Source organism: Fundulus heteroclitus, chromosome 17 (genome assembly GCF_011125445.2).
Source record: "Fundulus heteroclitus isolate FHET01 chromosome 17, MU-UCD_Fhet_4.1, whole genome shotgun sequence".
Taxonomy (NCBI): Eukaryota; Metazoa; Chordata; class Actinopteri; order Cyprinodontiformes; family Fundulidae; genus Fundulus; species Fundulus heteroclitus.
This window is the reverse complement of record NC_046377.1, coordinates 15411078-15434649: the sequence shown is the minus strand read 5'-3', so window position 1 is coordinate 15434649 and position 23572 is coordinate 15411078. Positions and strand designations below refer to the sequence as shown.

General features: G+C 37.3%; 1 long non-coding RNA gene across 1 annotated transcript in view; it reads left to right on the top strand.

Annotated features, from left to right (window-relative positions):
- LOC110368959 overlaps positions 1–21288 on the top strand; it is a 32279-nt gene extending 10991 nt beyond the window's left edge. Inside the window, exons 2-4 of the long non-coding RNA XR_002428573.2 lie at positions 6979–7050; positions 19894–19994; positions 20557–21288. This is a non-coding gene — a long non-coding RNA (uncharacterized LOC110368959). The remainder of the gene's footprint in view (positions 1–6978; positions 7051–19893; positions 19995–20556) is intronic.
- The last annotated feature ends 2284 nt before the right edge of the window (positions 21289–23572 follow it).

Sequence of the window (23572 nt, the reverse complement as noted above, 5' to 3'; positions counted from 1 at the left end):
CTGTGCAAAAAAAACCATTGCTTTTTCCGTCAGTGTGCACTCGTCATCATTTAATGAAGTTTCTTCATCAACCTCAGACACAATATTATGGCAATGTGTCTGCATATCTACTCATTGGAATGACCATTTATTACAAAATCCCTGAAGCATATGATCTTGATTTCAAGTTTGAGTGTAACAGACAAGCACTTCTGCGTGGTAACAAATTTCAAATTAAACTGCCTGCTTCTATTATATGCACCATCTTTACTCACGACACAGCCACAGCAAATGATCTGACAGTTATATCATCTTCATTCTTTTCACAGTTTTTTCTAGTTGTGGAGTATTATGAAGCATCTGAATGGACATAGAAACTAATGAGCACTGCAGCACAATAATATCGCCACATAGACAATATCTTACTGTCTGGAATGTGGTTTTCAAAGGTAGGAGGTTAAACGCTAATTTATACCAAAGTGAATATAATTATCAAAAACAAATACGTTATTCCCAAACAAATCAACATATTTTTAATCTTAACATAAGTTTAGAGTCCCCTGGTTTTCAATAATGTTTTCAAAAGGGAACAAATTGAAACTCTATTTTATTAAAAGTAAAGCAAAGTCCAATGAGAGTTTTAGGCTTTGTGATTCTAGTAATTATTGCTTTTCTATGTTTTCTGTCACTGCTATGTGATGTTGACATGCGTGACAAAAACAAAAGGGGTGTGATTAGAGCCAAGTGAGGTTGAAAACACAGGTCAAGTTTAAAGTAATATTACTCTAAAGTCATACTAAATACTGAAATATTTTTTTAAATGCTGAAACCTTTGTGCTACTGTACAAATGAATCTGAATGTGCACCCCCACAAATCTGCCTAGTTTATTTCCCACCTAAACCTTTTTAGACATTTATGATCATGATCAATTTTTTCTCTTAATTTTACAGTGCCTGTATTCACAAAGAATCCCAAGCAGCTCTTAGTGACGTCATTTTAGGAAAAATGAGATTCTAAGATTTTTCCTCAGGATTTTACCTCGGAAAGATGTTAATCACAAAGCATCTTAGGCCTTAAGAGTGCTCATGAAATGATAGAGCAAGGACTCTTTATCCAAAGCAAAATACCTCAGCAGTCTCCTACATAAGAATCAGAAATACTTTAATAATCCCAGAGGGAAATTACTGAGTGCTGTCCGCATAGTGCAGTCAGTAAGGAAAGAGCCTGTATGGTCCCTCCCGCTAATTTTGCCTAGGAACCTCACGTCGTTTCTTACCAGGGCCAAGAAGCCATAAGATATGCAAGATTTGCGTGACATGTATCAGAACAGCCCAAATACTGAAAACGTCTGGAGAGAAGAGAGCACACACTTTTTAGTTCATTTTCTTAAAGCTGTAGGCCTGGATTTGACTCGCATCTTTCATGTGCGTTTCTGTCACGTCATGACGTCGGAGTTGAAGGCTGTCAGAATTCAGCACAGCAGTCTGAAGCTCCTTTTCTCCCCACAATAGTGTTTTTACTGTTGATGCCATGAAAGGTCAAGAAACAAGAGCTAGAAGTTGTTATTAAGGGTACTCAGATGGAGCCTAAAAGTGTCTTAAGCAGGGAAGATGGCAGAAACAGAGAGAGATGATTGGCTGATCCACCACCCAAATGTGGAGGAGATGAACACATAAACGTCTATAACAACCATAACAATTATTAATATGTATAAGATAAACTTTATCTTCTTCATAGAGGGAAATTAATTAGTTTCAACGGCACCACGGGTTGAAGTTGAAGCTCTTGTTTTGTAATTTTAAGTAAATAAATACAGAAAGTTTTAATAGAAATGGAACAAAGTGTCATGATTTGAAGGTGTTTGGTTATGGTTTTGATTTAGTTTCATGTTTTCTTGTCATTTATTTATTTCCTTTTGGTCTTGCCATATTCAGTTATTAGTTTTGCTGTTTGGGTTTTGCAATAGTGCTCGCTACCATGTTTTAGATTTGTTAGATTTTTTCCTAGTTACTGCATCGTCTTACTATTTACCTTCTAGTTGTTTCATGCATTAATTTTTACTTAAGGTTTTGCTTTTCTGTTTTCAGACATTATGTCCTTGTATTTCTATTCAGCTCTATTCATGTTTGTTTCTCTTTGTCAACTTCTTCCATAGCCCCAACCAATTAAGCTTATTCAGCTCACATGTTGCCTTGTCATCACAGTCATGCATGCCACCTGTTTTCTTTGCTATTTATACTCCCATTTTAACTATCAGTCTTAAACTAAAACTCCTAGGTAGCAATGTTTAGGCTTAGCTCTCTGAGAGGACTCTGAGAATCTTTTTGAATATGGGCACTAAATTTTTTTCTTTCTACTAAAGCAATCCCAATGTTAAACTTGTTGTTAGAGCTAATTCTTCACTGGTTCTATGAAAAAACAGATTTCACAGCCGGCTCAGTATAAAGTAATTTCATTGCTTAATAAGTCTTTGAAAAAGGAACCCACTGCACTGAAACCGCTAGCACAAATTACATAATCATTCTCAAAATCCCTAACAAATATTTTATTTCCCAAGACTAATTTGTGAACTCTGTGTTAAACAAATCACTGCGTTTGAATGTTTCACTAGTACTGACCAACAGCTCTCTGATGGTCATTTACTTGAATCGAAGTATGCATTATTATCCATCCATTCATCCATTTTCTAACATGTCTATCCCTTGTGGGGTCGCGAGGGGTGCTGGTGCCTATCTCCAGCTGTCAATGGGCGAGATTCATTTATCCAATTTTCCAAACAGCAATGAAAACTATAATTAGTATTTTAAGCAGAATTTAAAACAAGGTGGTGATTATAGAATACCATTAGATTATAATCTAAAGGTATTAGAATTTAGTAATTAACCATAAATTATAATTGTAATAGTGACTCAATCTATACTCATCAAAGTAGCAAAATTCCTTCACAACTTTACACAACTAATAAATGCACATAATGCTATTTAAATAATCAGATCTGAACCAAGTTTCACTGGCAAAACATCCATTTAAATAAACAAAACACATCCTGTTATCCACAAATGGTACATTTCTAAGTATTCACCATCTACAATAACTTGTTGAAGAAACCCCTTTGAGTAACACCAGCATTTAATTTTCCTTTGGGATTAAGTAAGTATTTTTGAATAGAATATATGTAAGTCTACTTAAGTAGGGTTAGTCAATGCTACCTCTTTTAAAGAGAAAACAGAATTGCAATATAAATATTAAGAGTTTTCATTAGTCATTAGTTACTAATGTTTCAAGTACAGAGTATGCTGTTATAATATTGTATATTGGTGTTTTTTTTTAATTACAAGAAAATCAATCTCATGTATTTCACCATTAATTAAAAAAAAAAACATTCTAAAAATGATTTGAATTATTATTTTATTATTATTGATAATGCACGCAAAAAGGCCAGACGTTTTAACTATTTCTTAGCATTTTTTTTACCAAGAGAGAAGAGCACAGCATCTATATTTACAGGCATTTACGGATGAGAGACATAACAAACCCTGACAACGTATGTAACGACATCCAACAAAAAAAAAAGATCTACTAATCAGAATATTAAGGGCTTTGATCAGAATAAATTAGCTTTTAGCTCTAAGAGATGTCAGACTTTTTCCCAGATCCTATGTGGAAAGGTTTCATCATCTTCTGATGGCTGTTTCTCAAAAGAATGGGACCGAGGGCAAGAAGGAACAAGCGGGCAGTCTGATCCCACTAGACTTCTTGTGAACATGAATCTGTGGCCAATAACATAAACAACCCCACCTGTCTGCCTCAAGACTTTAGTCTTTCCTCCAGCCAGGGATCAGACATTGGACACAAGCTTCAGCTTCTTTCCTAAGTTACTCGAGGTTGAAAAGTATTGGCGCACAATCCTCTGAGCTGGCCTTGGTGGATCACTTCAAAAAGGCCCAGAAGGCTCAAAAAGGTGTCTTTCTCGGCAGAGAGATTTGTGGCTTCAGGTTCCTTTAGCTGTATGAGCAAAAGAGAAGGTTGTTTTTGTTAGATTTCCCCAAATCAGAATGCAAATTACAGAAAGTATCTTTTCATGTTGGAGGGAATGGTAGAAAGATGGGACAAGCACACATACAAACAGCATTTCTCCAAATGTTGCATGAGCAGTTGATCAGGAAGTACCACAGATGGCATATTCTTATTACCGTTTTCAGCTCCAGTTACGGCCCTGTCTTCATTGGCAGCTGGGAAAATGTCTAACAGTTGTAGGGAGAGGTTGGATTCTTGGGGGAGGTGGGGGTGGGGGTTATTCAAGTCTCTCACCTATCAAAATAAAAGCACATAAAGCATATTACTAAAAAAATTTTTGGCATGAGGATAAAAAAAAAATTCCGGAAGCACATTAAGAAGTAATAACTGTGGAATTACAGGTTCAACATTTCTTAAAAGTTATGATTTCACATAGTATATTTATCTGATTGGTAAATCCAATCCAGTTCAGCTTCCTTTATTAAACACATTGAATTACCACACAAGACCAAAGTGTGTACAGAATACACAAAATGTTAAAATTACAAATGCCATCACACAGAAGCAAAAATATAGAATACTAAAACACAAAATAATTAAAAAAACACATACAACCAGCCATGCAATAAAAATGTGGTGCCAAAAGCCAAAGCAAAGAGATGAGTTTATTGAAGTGATTTAAAAACAGACATAAGCTGTCTGATGTGCACTCATAAATCATTCCATATTTTAGGAGCTGCTAAAGCAAAAGTCTTTTTCTTTCTAAGTTATGTTTTAGCCAAACTAAGGAGCAGCTACTCAGAATTTATAGTGGTGTAGTTGCTCAGAAATGTAGGGTGGGGCAAGGCCTTGCAGAACTTTAAAAACAAACGAAATAACTTTAAACCAAATCCTAAAATATATGGGAAGCCAGTGGATTTAAGCTAAAATGTGGGCAATTTGCTCAGATTTGCGAGTACCAGGTGAAAGACGTTCCACAGCATTATGTACTCGGTAGGTGGGCACTAACCCCCACTAATAAAGAACGTTCTGTCTGGCACCGAGTTTTTAGAAAAAACAAAGTTATTTAGTTGCAAAGAGGAAAAACACAGAATACTTGAAGCTGACCTAAGGGGGGAAAATGTCACTTCTTAGGGGACCACGAGGATATCATTGTTCTCACATTTTGGAAGAAAAACTAAAACCAATGGCAGAATAAAAAATAAACAAAAGAAACGCTATACAATTTTTTGGGAAAATAACACTTTAGGTAAAACCAACCGTGGATTCTACCAAAACCTTTACTTTCTAGCTTTTATGTTGTTAAACTAATTGACAGGCCTTTTTACACCATACAGTACACATCTGCTGGGTTCCCAGAAAGTATCTAGGAAAATTCATTTTTGACTACAGATAAAATATATTACTGTTCAGTGGGTCCAAAATGTACAATCATCTAAAGTGGTTGACTTACTGAAGAATATTGTTTTCTGTTTCAATCCTCATTCGGTTACTCTGATCCAGCTCTAGCGATTTTGTTACTCCTGGTGATATTGGTTTTGCAGATCACGATTAAATAATACCCTCCACATTAAACAAATGCACAGCTCCACAATGTACTACATCCGGAAAGCTGACAAAAGAGTTGCTTCTGCCAAACAATATTTAAATTGGGGCAGAAAAAAACATCAGAATCAGAATTATCTTCTATTTTGCCAAGTTTGAGAGTATTTCAGTTTCCAATGCTCACATTGTGTTAGCCACGGACAAGAGTAAGCAGACAACAACTACAATCTATAACAGAAAAAATACATTTTCATGGGACAACAGTAAAACGGGAGCAGTGTGTACTGGGGATCTCTTTTTAAATGTTCTTTACTGTTTGATTAAATATTTTGTTACCATATTCAGTTAACACTAACAATGTGATGAATCAGACTTATTTGAAATATTTGTTCATAAACTGGGAGAAGGTGAAAAGATTAATTTTGAGCATCTTATCCTTTTCAATCATTTCAAACGGGGACACAGTGTTCCCATTTCTTCCTAGTGGCAGATTTATTTCTCTGTAAATGGAGCAAATAATGGAAACTACCCGATTTGAAAAACTAAACTTAGAAAACCAAAAGTTTTATCATTTTAGGCGTCACGAAGATGCAAACTAGAAGAAAATATGGGCCTAATATGGTGTAGAAACATATTTGAACTTTTAAAAACAACCATTAATAAATTTTCAAACAGGTATGACCTCTCCTTGGCCTATCTGCAGAAGAGATATGGTCCCAATAACTATTCAGCAGATACATGCGTATAAGGCTGTTCCAATATCATTGCACTGCTGGTTCAGCTGGAAAACACAGAGAAAGAGCTCTGTCAAAAGTCCAAATTATATACAAACTGCAGTTTGTAAGAACGGAACCTGCCTGCTAATGGTTTTTATCAGGACTGTAACTTAAGGAACACGTTACCAATCACTACCAGACACCCTTCAAATTCGCTTACAAAGTAACTAACTGTTTTTACCTGCTTTCATTGGATCAGCTGATTAAGGCATATCAGTTGGCAGGTTCGGTTTTCCTGTTCAGCATATTCGATTAACAGTGGTGGGAAGTCCGTTAGAATGAGCAACAGCAGGGAGTCTGTTATTTTCTGAGTTTTTTTTCTTCAATGGAGAGCATGGGAAATGGTGCATAGATTTGATGACTGCTGTAATCATCAGTTATAGTCCAAGATGTGTTTTTTTTTCTCCATACCATAGTCTTCCTAATTAATATATGTTTAGTGAAATGAGCCACCCAAGTCACAAGTTTTAGCTGCACAGAAATTTTGAGTAGACATGTCAAATATGAAAAAGACAATGTTACAACCAGATGGAGACAGATTAGGACCAGAAGGCTAAAAATGCTTGACAGCAAAAAAAAAAAAAAAAAAAAAAAAAAAAAAAAGCAAAAATCAAACACTGCAGTTTTTCTGACTTAGCTGTACTTGTCTGTCTGGTTCAGGATTCCTGTGGGAGAAGCTTACTGCTGAGTGTCAGAGGAAAAAGTCACTGTCTTTCAACACACGAGTGGGTGGTAAGTACGAGTACGAGCCTGTAGATGTGATGCTGTGTGTGATTATTTTGTAGTGGCTCTACATCATGATTTTTGAAAGTAATAATGTGGAGCCATCTCAAATTGACAGACATAAAAGGGAAGATTGAGAACAATAATGGAAAAGAGGAAAGAAAAACAGTCTGAAATAAAATTTTGTCACAGTGAAGCAATATGGAACAACAAACTTATATTGAGTCGCTGGAGACTTTGCTGGTTTGTCTTTTGTTGTCCTTTTTTGTCTGTTCTTTTAGAACATTTAAAGAGTTTGGAGTCAGTTTACTCCATACCCCAGTTTCACAGCTACATTATTGCCATTTTGTCCCCTCCCCACTTTCATTTCATGTCTATAAGCAAACCATTTCAAACACCACTGCATATATGTTTATTGCTCTTTTTATCCCCTTTTCAACCCTAACTAAAAAGAGCAAGCCAACATTATGATTAGCAATATTTCATTGAGTCTTTGAATCTCGATTGTGTTAGTGGTTTTTAGAGTTTATAGATACAAAATAAAACAATTTCATTAGCAAAGGGTCAAATAGTTTTCTGAAAGACTTGGATAATACATTAGGCCCTTGTTGAAATTAACCAATGAATGCTAATAGTTGCACTTTTTTGTTTATAATGTTGCATGTATGAAAGCATTTTCAGTCTTAGCTGATTCGGTGAGAATTTATTTTAAAAAGCATTTTATTACTTTTATTATAGTGGATTCCTATTTTTGTTTTTTACCTGGAAAATTATTTAAAGACATAAAGCTTTTTGTGTTTGCTGGTCCTTGGGTTTATCTTTTGCAAAAGGTTTCTGTCTGTGAGGTGCACAGATTCTGGAAAGATCTTTTATCTCTGATTTTATTAACTGTACCAACTAACTGGAAAACTTGCATTTATTGCACTTTTACTAGACACAGACCTATAATACAGAACAATTATGTTATGAGCATATAGGCACTAAGCTTTTCTCCATTTATTTGTCCGCATAGTGGTCTCTCTCAACTAGGTATGTCTAAAATTTAATATTAAAGTGTTTTTTATCTGTATGTAACCCTCTACACCTTTTCACTTGCCTTTGTCTACTCAAATCATGAACCTACTTTTTTATATCAATATGCATCTTGTGTACTGTTGATTTACATCTTTGCTTCCTGTGCTTTGTCTCTTTTCTCAGTCTTTTGTTTTGTCCCTTAGCTTCTTTTTCAGCTTCTTTCTTTTTCTCTGCTTTCACCATTTTCTCATTATTAATCTGATCATATTATCTCACTTTATTTTCAATTCTTGGAGTCACAAATAAGAGGGGAAAGATGTTTTCAAACCTTTCATGCGTTCAGGAAGTTGTTGCTGAATTTCTCTTTCATTAAACGTTGCTGTCCAAAGTAATTAAAATGCTGCGGAAACTAGTGAAGTCGTTGAACCTCTGCCTTTCTCAATCCTTTTCCTTATTTGTTGCCATGGCGCTCCAGGCTGTCGGCACACGTGGTGAGACACCGTCCACTGCGTTGTATTTTATAATGAAAAAGGCTGCTTTTGTTGTCCCTCATTTTCTAAACATATTAATTTAACCGCCATCATTGTCTCACTAAGGTTAAAAGGATATTTTATAAGTAGGATGGTAATTGTGTGTATATATGCAACTCAGATGTTTGTGGACACTCCTAATTGTTCATGAATCAATGGGTTGTTGTGTCCAGGCTCACAAATGGTTCTACATAAATTTTAAAAACACTGACAGAGAGCCCAAAAATATAGATATAATTTGATAACTTGCATAAAACTGTGTTTTCAATCACCAGAATCAAAGAAGGGTGTCTTGCAAAAGTTCTCATGCTCTTGGAAATGTTTTTACATTTTATTGTGTTACATCATGTTTGATTTCATGAAACTGACCAAATTTTGTGCAGTGACAAGATAACCTAAACTTTAACAAAAAAGATTAGCTTTGATTCATCCACCATGAGGCAATGCATTTTATGACCCGCTGTTGGATTGCTTGTTTCCCAAAAAAATCTATTGGTTATGAAATTGGAGGGGTTTTGATATTTTCAAAGCAGTCCATGACAAAGATGAAGACTGATATCATTGTTTTGAGGGCGCACGTCACGAGTGATCCAGAAAAATGGCTGAACAATGTTCAATTTGTGTCGCTTTGCAAACCTATATCTCAGAGAATAGACTCTAAAATACCTCTGTTAGTCTATAAATCCCTGAATGGCTTAGCACCTAAATACATCACAGACTTGTTATCAGTGCATCAACCCTCCAGACCACTAAGGTCTTCTAGCTCCAGCCTACTCTGCATACCCAGAACCAGAACCAAACATGGAGAAGCAGCATTTAGTTTTCATGCTCCACTTATCTGGAATAAACTCCCAGAGAACTGTAAAAGTGTTGAAACCTTGAGTTAAAAACCTATAGTTTAGAGTTGCCTTTAAATGATGTTAATGTTTTAGTTTGTAGTCCAACTTGTCTTATATCTGATCTGCTCCTACTATTCCAATGCAATATGCTTGCCTTTGTAATGTTTTCCCTCTGTCACTGTATTGCTTTTCTTTCCTCTGCTTATTTGTTGTTTTGTTCATGTACAGCACTTTGAATTGTCTTGTAAATTAAACGTGCTTTATAAATAAACTTGCCTTGCCTATATGTTTGTGCAAATGGTACATAGTGTTCATAATGGCCATGTAAAGTGACTAGTTTTGTATGTATAGGAGGGAGAGAATTATTGTGAGTTTAGAAGTCTGAAAATAATCTGTATGTTAGACTTGGGTTTTTAAATGTTAAAGAAAAATCTGTCCTAAAAGAGGTGCACAGGGGAAGGATGAACAAGATAAAACTGACTAAATGAAATTACAACATGTTTTGATGGTAACAATGATGATGTAGTGCTCTAGCATTTAAGTCCTTTTTAAACTGAAGGTTTGGTTGACTTAAAGTGTTAAACCCAAACCTGAAGTTGACCAAAAAAAATTATTTAATTAATATTCATTACAAGAAGCACAGCGTGCAGAAGAAGTATTATCTTATTTGAGAAAATTGTTGTCACCATTATGAAATAATCCCAAGTGTTTTTCCAACGGTATTGACATACGATCTTATCTGCTCCCTGTTGACTTGTTTAGGCGGATTCTTCTTCCTGGAGTGGTAAACCAAAACCATAGCCTGTGGTCCACTTTTATATCATTGTAAAATTTGGAAAACATTAAAAGGGGACATACCTTGTTTTATAATGCCTTCTTTTTCACATTAATTCATTCAGTTGTGGTCTGTATAAAGTGGAACTACTTTGATCTGAATGCAGAATACGTTGATCTGAATTCCTAGTTATTTTTGCCCCCTCAGTCTCTCTTTTTCCCCCTGTTCTGAGGTGCGTGTGAGAGCAAATCATTTTGGTGGAGGCCTAAAATCAACCTTTGTCACACTCCATGTTTCAACATGTTAAATTAAGCTTGCTTTCAATTTCCGTCGTCTTGACCACAGCCTCGCTTAACCCCCCTCACTAATTCCCATGCTTGGCTGTGCCCCTCAGTGTCTCGGCATCCTTGAGCTTTGACTACAAAAATCACAGTGAAAAAAATAGAAATGCTGGATTCGTGAAATTGGTAAGCTGGAAGTCCATGACCTAGTTTAGCAGCTCTGCAGCAAATACTGTGACGTAATTGACAAAAAAAAAAAAAACGTAATGGGGAATAGAGAAAACTGAAAACCTTGAAATATGACCCAAAGAAAATATAAAAAATATCTATGCAGTACCTGGACAGACTACATTGGAATTTCCTGTACTCCTATAGACTCCAAGTACACAACAAAATGTATTTCAGGGCTGAAAAAAGTGGATTTTGTATGATGTGTGCCCTTTAAATGCTGTGAACATTTTATGATTTATGTAAATAATGTAATGTATTATGATATGCTTTTGTGATTAATTTTCTTCACATAAGCCTTAATGTAGGATACTTAAGATGAACATGAAGCAAAACTCTTTTTGCTTCTACTGTGATATTTATTCAATCAGGTGTATACATCCTTTCTCAAAAGGATAAGCAACTACGTCCTTTCTGCTGCAGATGGAGCTGCAGAAAAATGTGTTCAATTTGAAAAATAAGATGCTCCAACTATCCCCTTCAGGCAACAATGTAAATGAGTCAATTTAATCACATTGCTTCACAGTGGTGTGTGTGTGTGTGTGTGTGTGTGTGTGTGTGTGTGTGTGTGTGTGTGTGTGTGTGTGTGTGTGTGTGTGTGTGTGTGTGTGTGTGTGTGTGTGTGTGTGTGTGGATGGTTTGATGTCAGCCAGTTTGATGATGGGTCAAGGGTTGATGCTGTACAAAGACCTGGCTGTCTCATTTTGGTCAGTGTGGCCCTGTGTGCCTCATGTTTTATTCATGTCAGTGCTTTACCTCTTACTTTTCTCTATTCAAATTGGAATCATTCCAGTCAGTGTGCCTGTATGGCTCATTTGAATCCGGGTTTTATGTTTTGTTGAAACCAGTAAAATGAGCATCTTGAGGCTCATTTCCATGATACTTAAGCTGGTTGGTTAAACTTTACACTGAAGATGCTCTGATCAGAGATTTGTTGCAGATTCCCTATATTTAGTTTTTGCAAATCTTTGACCTGCAGATAATGATTAAAACCAATTCCCAATTGTCTACTAGAGCTATAGTTAAAAGCATTAAAATATTTTTTAAAGCCCTCCTTTCCTTAAACTGGAGCTGAACATGTATGAACAAACAGTGTGTATCAGAGAGCATCTACTCCAGAACAGGGTTTTACTAATTTAAAATAAAGACAATGATTTGGAGTCTACATTTTAATCCTTTTTACTTCATTTTATATCAGTAATTGACATGATTAGTGTGGTGATGGTTACAGACACTTCCAAATACAAGGTTTTTCATAGCAGAGATATTTTTAAAGTTAAAAAATAAAATCAAGCAACTTTGCACTAATACTTTGTTAAATCTCTCTCTGCTGACATTCACTCCTTCTGAATTTTCATTCTACTATTTTCTGACATCCATTGTCATACCATTCTGCTTCTTATATGAAATGACAAAGTAGAAAATGGAAAAGGGGGGAAAAAATAGCAGCATCCACGGAAGGGTGGCACTCTTTGTTGACTGTATCAAAAGCTGGTATTCCAACATTTAATTGTTTTCCTGTGAATAGCTTCTTACATCTTATTTTGCTTTTTCTGACCATATTTTGAAACACCTCTGATACTAAAAATGAAACTTTAAGATTTGTTCCTTCAATGACTTCCACACTGCTGGGTGTTGAAAGTGCTTACAGTTAAGCCCTAAATTAATCACATCCCTGGCTGATTTTTACCAACATGTTTCTTATAACTGGAAGACTGGACAGACCGGCAATCAGTCTATTGTGGAGTATTAAAATTGATGCTCATTTTACTTTGTTTTGCCATTTTTCGTGACATCTTTCTCCCTTCCAATGTCTTGGTTGAATGAAAATCATTTACATTTAAGTCAGTTAGTGGTATTGACCATTTTGAACTTAAATGCAGTTATACTGTTTGGACACACTGATCAGAAAAGAATCAGATGTTTGGTTTCTGAGTTACCCATCACTGGTCAGTCCTGGTCAAACTGAGAATCACTGGATTAAGATTATTAACCAATTCTTATTACCGAAAGCCAAAAAGAGTAATTAACACATCTGACATATCAGTATATTTCAGAATTTTTGTTCATTGGTAAAAGTGATAAAAATGCAAACTTCTGTGTTTGTCCCCTAGGGGCAAAACATTTTGTTGGAGGAAGGAGACTTCTCCTTTTACAATGATTCAGTGGCAAGTCAGGTGCCTGAAAACTTTGAGTTATTCTACTTCTTGAAGCACTACAGTCATAAAATCTCTCAGTCATAAAGTCTCAAAGTAGTTTTTCCTTCAGCAGGCATTAATATGTCACCTTGTCACCAAAACGTTTTTGTGGTTTTTCCAGCTTTATTTTTAGTGTGATCCCCAAATTTGTCACCAATCTAATCTCTGCATTCTTACTCCTTCCTAGCCTTCTGTTTCTTTATTCCCCTACTCTGGTAAATATGTAAAGAAGGGCATGCTGAAGAGTACAGACTGTTCAGTTCTTACATAAAGTCAGTTTTTCAGTTTTTACCAAACTGTAATTTAACAGATTATGTGGAAATGTAAAAAGTGGATTTTAGTTGGTCTGTATAGAGCTTAGATGTGGGAGTTTTTTTTTTTTTTCATTGGAGCGTGTTTGGGCAGCCTATTTAAAAAAAAAAAAAAAAAAACGTGTGAAATAAGTATTTTGTTCCCATTTTGTTCCCATTTTTTCCCTTCAGGCCTTCTTTCTTATTATCTGCTTCCTGCTGTGCAACAGTAAATGTTGATTTATTCAATCTGAACTACAGTGAAAATAACTTTATTTTTTCAAATGTAGCAACATTTATCTGGTAAAGAGCTTAACAAAAAACCCTAATCTGTTATCACTCTGAAAGCACCGACGCATTTTCATTTTTGCTGTTGCACAGGCAGTACTAGATCTTAATTTCACTCCCATCACTTTTTTTTGCCTTTTCTGTATGCTTGAGCATTACCTTTGTTTTCTTTGTTTTTTTCACTAAGTCCTTTGTGTTAAGATCCGACGTTATGGTTTCGGGTCTACGCCTTCAATGACACGTACATCGATTTAATTATAATAAACAGGTAGGGGAGCCTGCAGTGCCTAATCTTAGTCAGCTTGATTAATGATGTTTGTACAGCCTGTGCCTGAAATTAGCCAAAGATATAGAAGAGTGGTTCTCTGTGCATGTGTGCATATATATACGTGTTTGGTTTACTATAATTGTTGCACAGTAGTTGAGTGAGCAGGTCAGCCCCACTCTCCTGTTACTATGCCATTTGTGTGCATCACTGAGCTCTGAAAACAATACATGAATTGTCGTTAGTCATAATAATGATAATAATCTACTTTCATGACCAAAATAGGAAATAATAATCATTTTGTGGCTGCTCCAGAGCTGCATAAATTCCCCAGATCAGTGCAACATTTATTTTACTGCCGATACTGTACTGGATGCATGCTTCAGTTATCCTAATTTAATTTAATTCTATTAATCTATAAAGCACCACATCGACAAAAGAGGAAGTAAACAAGTTCTTTTCATGTCCAATTAAATTCAGTTCACTTCAATCAAATCCAATTAAAGCAATTACATTATTTTCTAGACTAATTTGTTCCAATTGAGAGCTGGTTAAATCCTCTATATGTATATTTATACTAGTTCTGTTTACCAGTTCTGTTCGATATTGTTCAGTATAATTTATAGGCCATAACATACAATAAATAAATAAGAAATAACTTTTATAGTCCGTCAGTGTAGAAATTCCAGTGTACCAGCAGCAAAGTAAAAGGCAAATGGAAGCGAATATTTTTTTAGAATCAGACAAGGTAAAAATATATAAAATATAATAAAACAATAAGAGTAAGAGAGTAAAGGGAGTTTAAAAATATTAGAAAATTACTATAGCTTACTCAGATTATAGAAGTGCGCAACTGAGAAGGATTTTTAAAAATATACAAAATGTGCATGTGCGTTTTGCATAAAAAACTGACTATTTACAAAAATCAAAATACCACAAAAACAGCAAGGATGATGATGACCCTAAGCATGGACAGGAAGAATAGCAGGCAACAGTGGAGAGAACTCTTTTATAACATGAACACTCAAAACCAAAATCATGGTCTGGAAGTTTAGCCATCTGTCTTGGTTACTGGAAGCATTAGGGAATTTAATTACATTTAATTAATATAACATCATTTCCCAGCACGTCATCTCAAGGCACTTTACAAAGTCAATGCAATCAACTCATAAAGACAGAATGGTCAAAAGTTTTCATTTTAAGGAAACTCAGGGGATTGCATGGCATTATTTCCTCCTGAAAGAACGTGTGGCCACAGTGGATAGTGGGCTGGATTGGTTACGACAGTCTGAGGTTAGACTACTGTAACGTAAAATGAGTCAAAGGACCTGGGTCACATGATCCATTCAGCGACAGATGAGAAGGGCTGCCCCCACAGAGCATCTATACATGCCAAGTGCTGTATTTTTACCTGAAAAATAATTTTATATAAATCAAATTAAACTAATACTAGGGTCAAAACTTACACAGTGCTGATTTAATATTGTAAGGCAAGGCAAGGCAAGGCAAATTTATTTATATAGCACAATTCAGTACAAAGACAATGCAAAGTGCTTTACATGATTAAAATATAGCAAAATAAAACAGAATAAAAGCAAGTAGGAATAAAATATAGATAGAAAATAGAACAAAAAAGTGGTGATTCAGTTAACTAGGACAGTTGAAGGCAATTTTAAACAAATGTGTTTTTAATCTTGATTTAAAAGAACTCAGGCTTTCCGCACTTTTACAGTTTTCTGGAAGTTTGTTCCAGATAATTGGAGCATAGAAACTAAATGCTGCTTCTCCATGTTTGGTTCTGGTTCTAGGTATGCAGAGCAGGCTGGAGTCAGAAGACCTGAGTGGTCTGGAGGGTTTATACGCTGATAACAAGTCTGTGATGTATTTAGGAGCTAAGCCATTTAAGGATTTATAGACTAACAGAAGTATTTTAAAGTCTATTCTCTGAGATACAGGGAGCCAGTGTAAGGACTTTAGAACTGGTGTTATGTGCTCTACTTTCTTAGTCTTAGTGAGGACGCGGGCAGCAGCGTTCTGGATCAGCTGCAGCTGTCTGATCCACTTTTTAGGCAGACCTGTGAAAACACCGTTGCAGTAATCAATTCTACTAAAAATAAACGCATGGATTAGTTTTTCCAGATCCTGCTGAGACATCAGTCCTTTAATCCTAGAAATGTTCTTCAGGTGATAGAAAGCCGACCTTGTAACTGTCTTTAGATGCTTTTGGAGGTTCAGGTCTGAGTCCATCACTACTCCCAGATTTCGGGCCTGATTAGTGGTTTTTAGCTGAAGCGACTGAAGCTGTGTGCTAACTTTTGATCTTTCCTCTATTGGTCCAAATATTATTACTTCAGTTTTGTTTTTATTCAATTGGAGAAAATTTTGGCACATCCATGCATTGATTTCTTCTAGGCATTTATTCAGTGCCTGAATTGGTTCATAGTCACCTGGTGACATAGTGATGTAGAGCTGTGTGTCGTCTGCATAGTTATGGTAGCTGATGTTGTTATTTTTTATTATCTGAGCTAGAGGGAGCATGTAGATATTGAAAAGGAGGGGACCCAGAATGGACCCTTGGGGAACCCCAAATGGGATTTTTGTCATCTCTGATGTAAAGTTACCTACTGTTACAAAAAAGTCCCTGTCCTTTAAGTAGGATTTAAACCAGTGGAGAGCTGTACCAAAGAGGCCGACCCAGTTCTCCAGGCGTTCTAACAGAATGGAGTGATCAACAGTATCAAATGCTGCACTAAGGTCCAATAGTACCAGCACAGTGGTTCTTCCACAGTCTGTATTTATATGGATGTCATTAAACACCTTGATAAGGGCGGTCTCTGTACTGTGGTGAGCACGGAAACCTGACTGGAAAACGTCAAATCGGCTGGTCGTTGTTAAGAAGGTGTTTAATTGTTGAAACACAGCTTTTTCAATAATCTTACTGATAAAGGGGAGGTTTGAGATGGGCCTGTAGTTCTGGAGTAGAAGTTTGTCTAAATTATTCTTTTTCAGCAGTGGTTTGATAATTGCTGTTTTTAGGGACTGGGGGAAAACACCTGACAGGAGGGACGTGTTTATTATCTGAGTCAAATCAGACGCTATGACAGGTAAAACTTTTTTAAAGAAAGCTGTGGGGAGAACATCAAGGCAGCTTGAGGAGGAACTTAACTGCTGAATTATCTGCTCTAAGCTTTTGTGGTTTATTTGGCTGAATTGGGACATTTTGTCAGGATAAGTTCCAGCTGAGTACGGCTTTGGTTCTAGAGTTGGTGTGGATGTACAAACTGATCCTCTAATTTTTAGGATTTTCTCAGTAAAGAAGTTAGCAAATTCATTGCAGGCCCTGGTGGAGTGGAGTTCTGAAGCCACGGACACAGGAGGATTTGTTAACCTGTCGACTGTGGCAAATAAGACACGAGCGTTATTAATGTTTTTCTTAATGATCTCAGAGAAGAAAGATTCTCTTGCATTTTTCAGTTGTAAGTTATATCTGTAAAGTCTCTCTTTATAGATGTCATAGTGAACCAGGAGTCTATTCTTTCTCCACCTGCGTTCAGCTTTGCGACATTCCCGTTTTTCACTTCTAACTGGTGGAGCATTTCTCCAAGGAGATTTTTTCTTCCCGTAAAAAACCTTCACTTTAACTGGAGCAATGCAGTTAATGATGTCTGAGACTTTAGACTGAAAGTTATCTACTAGCTCATCTACTGAGTTGCAGCCCAAGGTTGAAGTAGCAGAGTAAGCTTGAATAAAAGTTTCTGTGGCATTGTCCTTAAAGGTGCGTTTTCTTACGTTGTCCCTTCGGCTAAATGAGTCACTGGAAATGATACATTCAAAGGTAACGGAGAAGTGATCGGATAAGGCAACATCAGTTACATTGACCTGTGAAATGTTTAGACCTTTAGTGATGATCAAGTCTAAAATATGTCCCTGTTTGTGTGTTGGCTGTTTAACATGCTGTGTTAAACCAAAGTTTCTAAGTGTGTCACACAGTTCTTTTGCACTTCTGTCTTCAGGGTTGTCAACGTGAAAGTTGAAGTCTCCAACAATAATTAAAAAGTCATAATCAACACATATCACAGACAGCAGGTCACTGAAATCATTAAAAAAGTTTGATGTGGACTTAGGAGGCCTGTAAACATTCAGAAACATAGTTCGTACCAGGCTCTTTACCTGGAGAGCCAAATGTTCAAAAGAGTCAAATTTTCCCCAAAACACCTTTTTACACTTTAGTGAATCATTAAACAATGTTGCTACTCCTCCACCTTTCCTTTGCTGTCTGCTCTCACAAAGAAAATTGTAGTTTGGAGGAGTCGACTCCAGCAGAATGGCTGCTTCATTAGATTCATGTAACCATGTTTCTGTTAAAAACATTACATCAAGATTATTGTCAATAATGAAGTCATTAATTAAAAGGGATTTTCCTGACAGAGATCTAATGTTTAATAAACCCAGTTTATATGATTTGGTGGTTGATGATGTCTCTGTGGCAGGTTGCATCTGACAGTTTATGACTTTTAAGTACGACTGATTATTCCTGTCTGTTTTCCTTTTGCTTTTCTTATTTCTGCCACGTATCATAACAGATATTCCATGTTCTCCGTCAGGAGGCCCAGGCTTATGCTGGTGGCGGTCTTGACTGATAAACGTACAGCCAGGGCCTGCTGTATATCACAAGGACGTTATGCGAAGGTCTTCAGGACAGGCATGTTCTGTGATATGTAAAGGAGGAGGAGGATCTGGACCTCTGCGTCCTTTGGAAGATGCTGATTTAGTCACAGAACTGTGGTTTTCAGAATTAATATGTGGGGAGGATGTCAACTGTAGACCAATCTTAAGGACTTTGTTCATGGTGTGAGAAAAATCCAGGAAAGGAACCTCTGGGCTTTGTGGAGAGGAAGGCGAGGCGGGTGTAGTCTGGATCGGTGTTCGTGACGATGGCGGTTCTTGGTCCTCTCTTTGTCCTGCTGAGATCTGGGATGAATCCTCCTGTAATTCTGATGTAGCCTCTTTCTGTGTCATCTTTCTGGCCATCTTTATCTTGGCTTGTTCGGGCTGCACTGGGCTTATCTTTTGTTTAGGCACTGGATGTTCTTTGTTTTGGGACAAAGCTGATGACGTATGGTTCACAGAATAGAAGATGTTTGAAATCAGCCGTTTTGCACCTGACCTATTTAGAAAGAAGCCATTGCTGCTAAACAGATGTCTTCTTTCCCAGAAGATGTTAAAGTTGTCTATGAAGGTTACAGTTGTTTCTTTGCATGTTTTTTCCAGCCATTTGTTTAGCATCAGAATTCGGGAAAAAATCTCGTCTCCACAAGCCGCGGGCGGGAAAGGGCCGCTCAGAAGCACCTTGACATTTTTGCCATGAACTAAGTTCAACAGACGAATGTAATCCTCTTTCAATACTTCTGATTTTCTTATCCGGGTGACGTCGCCCAGGGCTTCAGCTTGTATTATGAGTTTTTCCAAGGTCGGGCGCTCTTTCAAGATCCTTGGAAGGATGTCTAATAAATCAGACACCAGGCCATAGTTCGAATCGTTATAAATTAACACCTCTGTGTTTTTCTTGTTACAGAAATGTTTAATCCCACATACAGACCCACTGCATAAAATCAGGGTCCTTGGCCCCGTGGCATGTCTTTTCTCTGATGTATTAGAGCGAAAGTCGTTGACGTAGATGTCAATAATCTTTTTAAGTGTTTGTAGATTAATAAAAATTACTATATTCTGTTAAATCCTTGTATAATTTATTAGTATATTACATTTCATTATATAAAATAATAAATGATTAAACAAATGGCATTGTATCTTGCACTCTGTGAAATATACTGGAAATATACTGGACTGGAATAGTCCAGTATATTTAGAATCATACTAGTTAATAATGTTGCCAAGTGGAGTTGCATTTAATACAACAATGTTAAAATAGTCTTTACTAGTTGTCAAGCATCTTAAAATTCTTTAGTGATATTTGTTATGATTACATTTATGTGTCTGTGTCCTAGCTTGTGGTTGGAGCTGGAACATTAATGCATGCTCAATAAGTCCAGTGTTGTATGGCTGCACATGTGCTTATACTCAGCAGTCTATATACATCTGTGCCATTTCTGGGCACTTTTAGTAACACTCAAATTATCCTCTCAGGGCAGTTAATGGAAGAAGAAAGTCACAGAGAGGACAACCCATTTCGTCTCTATCTCTCTTGTCCTGCTGGCAGATAAGGAGATGCTGCATGCCAGGCTAATGTAAGCCCTCAAGACTTACTCACCATCTTCTCCTAATGTTCCACCTATTAGTTATTAATGGAGGAGCTACACACGCTGAAAGTGAGCTAGTGTACCTTGGGATTGGCTTCTGTGACCCAGCTCTGGTTGTGTATTTTTTTCTGTAAAGCAGAAAGAAAAGAGATCACTGATCCTAATCTCTCACATTGCCCCTAAAACGTTTGGATACCAAGTTCATGTTCACATCTTTCTATGATGCCACATGATGCATACTTTATTATCTACAACACAACTGAAACGCCCCTACAAAGTTTTGCCTTTGCCACTCCAGCTGTGTCCTTCTCTCTCGCTCTCTCTTGTGTCACCCTTTAAAAATGAATTACTGAATAGTGAGCACTACAGCTAGTTTATCCATGCAGAGCAGTTATTTTTGTTTTTCCATCCCAAAAGCGCTTCACCTCTGTACAGTGATTAGAATGCCATCCTGTCTCTGGGCACACTGGACTCCCCATATCTCATCACTACCCTCTGTCCAACCGCTCACAATTTCCTCCTCCCGAAACCTTCCTCTTCTTATCTGCAGAGCTCATACCTGTGGCAGGTTGGCCACTCTCTCCAATTCTTGCCAGTGGTCTCAGACAGGATGCCTGGAGATAACCTTTAAATCCAAGAAAAAGGATGGTAGGAATTGGAGACGAGGGAGAAAGCTCCCCACCCACATCCAGAGATTCTGCGGCCTGCTGAAAGGCAGCCAAGCTGAGGATATGGCTCAGCTTAACATCATCTCTGAGAATCAGGCCTCGAGCCAACCCAGCAGCTTGACCTAGCAGTTTAAGTGGGACTAGAAAATAAAGTCTCAAGTCTCTCTTGTCTGGCATTTTGGTGGTGATAGTAAGTTCAAGGACTGTCTTCATTAAGACTAAGTTGTGAAGATGGAGCTGTGCATCTGTGGTCTTTACGCAGAGGAGGTGTGTACGAGTACTGATCTGTTTCACTTGACAGCAGCCACTTAGCCAATTTTCAACTTTAGAGAAGCAAGATGCAAGAAAGTGACAGAGGAACAAGACAAGCCCAGGAGTGAAAAAAATACAAAGAGCAGTGTCTGTGTCTCTGAGTGTGAAATGACTTTTGTTTGGAGGTAAAGGCAGACTGTAATAAATTTAGGACTCTGACTAAAGCCCCTGGGTGAAATGTCCAATAGAAACAACAGCCCAGTGTGTTTACTTCCTCCACCTCTCAATTTGGTGTCATTATTCATCCTGCTAGCTGTGTGCCTGCTAGCCTTGGTGCTTCCAAACCTGTACAAAAATGCAGACGGCTGTAAGATTTTGACCCAGTCATCTATCAAGGCCAACAGAAAACATTATTAGACTGCTACCATTATTTAATTTTTGGTTAGAAATTGAATAGGCCTCTATCACATGTTACAGCAAGTATGATTGACATGGTTTTATCTGTTTATAAATATCCCTACAACATAAATTAACAATTAGTCATTATTGGGTAATATAAGCGATATTTCAAGGCATACTGTAGCCTGCATTTTGTACATATAATATATATATAGATAGATAGACTGTGCCACATGTCCTTGCTGTCATCAGGCAGAGGTGTAGACTGATTAACCTACTTTACAGCTTTTTTCCCTCTTTTTGTTGGTCTGGCTTTGTGGCATGATGTGGGAACAATCATCGCATCTTGAATGTGAACAAAATAGGTTAGTTGATTGTAGATTTCAGGAGAAACAGGGTTAACTCAAACCCTATTTTCATCATGAGAGAAGTGGAGGTGAAAATTCACATAAGTCACAAAAATTATGTTCAAACAATCTAAACCACTTGCATGGAGCCAATGAAATTAAATGCATCTTAACTTGGATGCTAATAAAGTGTATTGAAGTGAGAGTGAACTTTATAAGCGGCACCCAGGTCCCATTTGAACAGTGGTTACAACATAACCTTCATTTTATCCACACACGTCTTGACTTAATGCCTTTTATAGTCTCACTCCAGTGTGAATAAAAGTATCCAAAAAATAAGGTTTAAAAAATTGTGGTACAGAAGTGGGGTGATTCTCATTAGCCCTACAGATCTTAGCCAAGGGCAGAAGAAAGGCGTATTTGTAACACTGTAGCTGATGAAGCACTTGTGCAGGATTGTATTGTGTTCTTTTTGGCACTGAAATGAAGAATCACTGAACCAAAGCCAGTGGCAACAACAATGCTATCATCAAACATGGCAGATTAGAGAAAATCCCCTCAACTGACTCACAGTTTACAGGGAGTACTGAAACAGAAGTATTTTTTTTTTAGACACAGACTTGACAGCTAGTACAGCTCTAGTGTAGTACAACTATTGGGAAGGAAATGATCTGCCTTCAGGAGAATAGACGATTCCCCAACTTGCCACCCACACTGAAACACATTACACATTGTATATGTGCCAATGCAACTTTTTTGCTCCTGATCCGGGAGGTAATTACTGCCCTAAGAGACTGAGAACGTATCATAATAAATTTAACATTTTAAAAATGTTAATGAAAATAGCAGTTATGGCCTACTGCTAGCAATGTAAGGGACATGTCTCATTAACAAACTGGTCAGCAGCAAAGGAAGGCTGTGTGACTGGAACATACAACATATTTTTTCAAATACAAAGAACAAACCTCAGTTATACAAGTGAACTGATGTCTGGCAGTGCTAGTTGTTTGGAAAACTAATTGGATGGACTTTGGTGTTGTCAGTAACCACACAGTTACAGTCTTGTTGTTCTTTACAGTTTTGCTGCTACTGGGTTGTTGGTTTTTATAATTTTCAATTTTCTGCCAATACTAGCTCAGATAAAAGGGAAGAAGAAATGGTGCAATTGCATACAAATCCTCACAGGATTAATTAGCAGCAAGCCATACCAAGCTTGTCTGATAACTTCACAATCACCAATCTTTCTGTTTAAAAGAAGCATATTTGCCAAGGTAGACTTAGTAGACTCCATTGGATATACCTTTGAATACACTGTCTGCAACATTTAGAAGGGAAAAGGGATGGAATTCAACAAAAGCCAAAAATAATCTGAGATAAAAGTGCAAACAGACGGGGGTTGTCAACCCTCAGTGACTGCACCGTTGAGGCTGTTGGTTAATATTAATGAAAGGCGCATGCTATACAAAAGGCCATATTTATTCTCATATTTGCTCAGTGAACCACAGAACTGGAGATGAACCTCCATCAATATCACTTTACCCCACCCGCAGAGCAACGCTCTTTCCTTATTGGGTGTTAACGATGTCTACAGCTGCGCCTGTGGCGGCAGACCCCTTCTTTGGATTGCAGCCATAGCTCATGATGGTGCTGGCCCAGAGGCCAGGACGCAACTGGCAAGCCAAACTACCCGGCATCTGTTGGGGGTCGGATGGGCCATGGCTCTGAAGTGCCCGGCTGCCTGCAGCGATTTATTACTAGACACAAGTCGTTTCTTTTCCTCCACTCCTCTTCCCCCACCCAGGAACTCTATTCTACAGGCTGAGTGCAAGCCTAATCGGAGCTGACATGCTGAACGTCCTTGGTTGGCCTGACGTAGCTGTCACAGGTGTGTGTGTGTGTG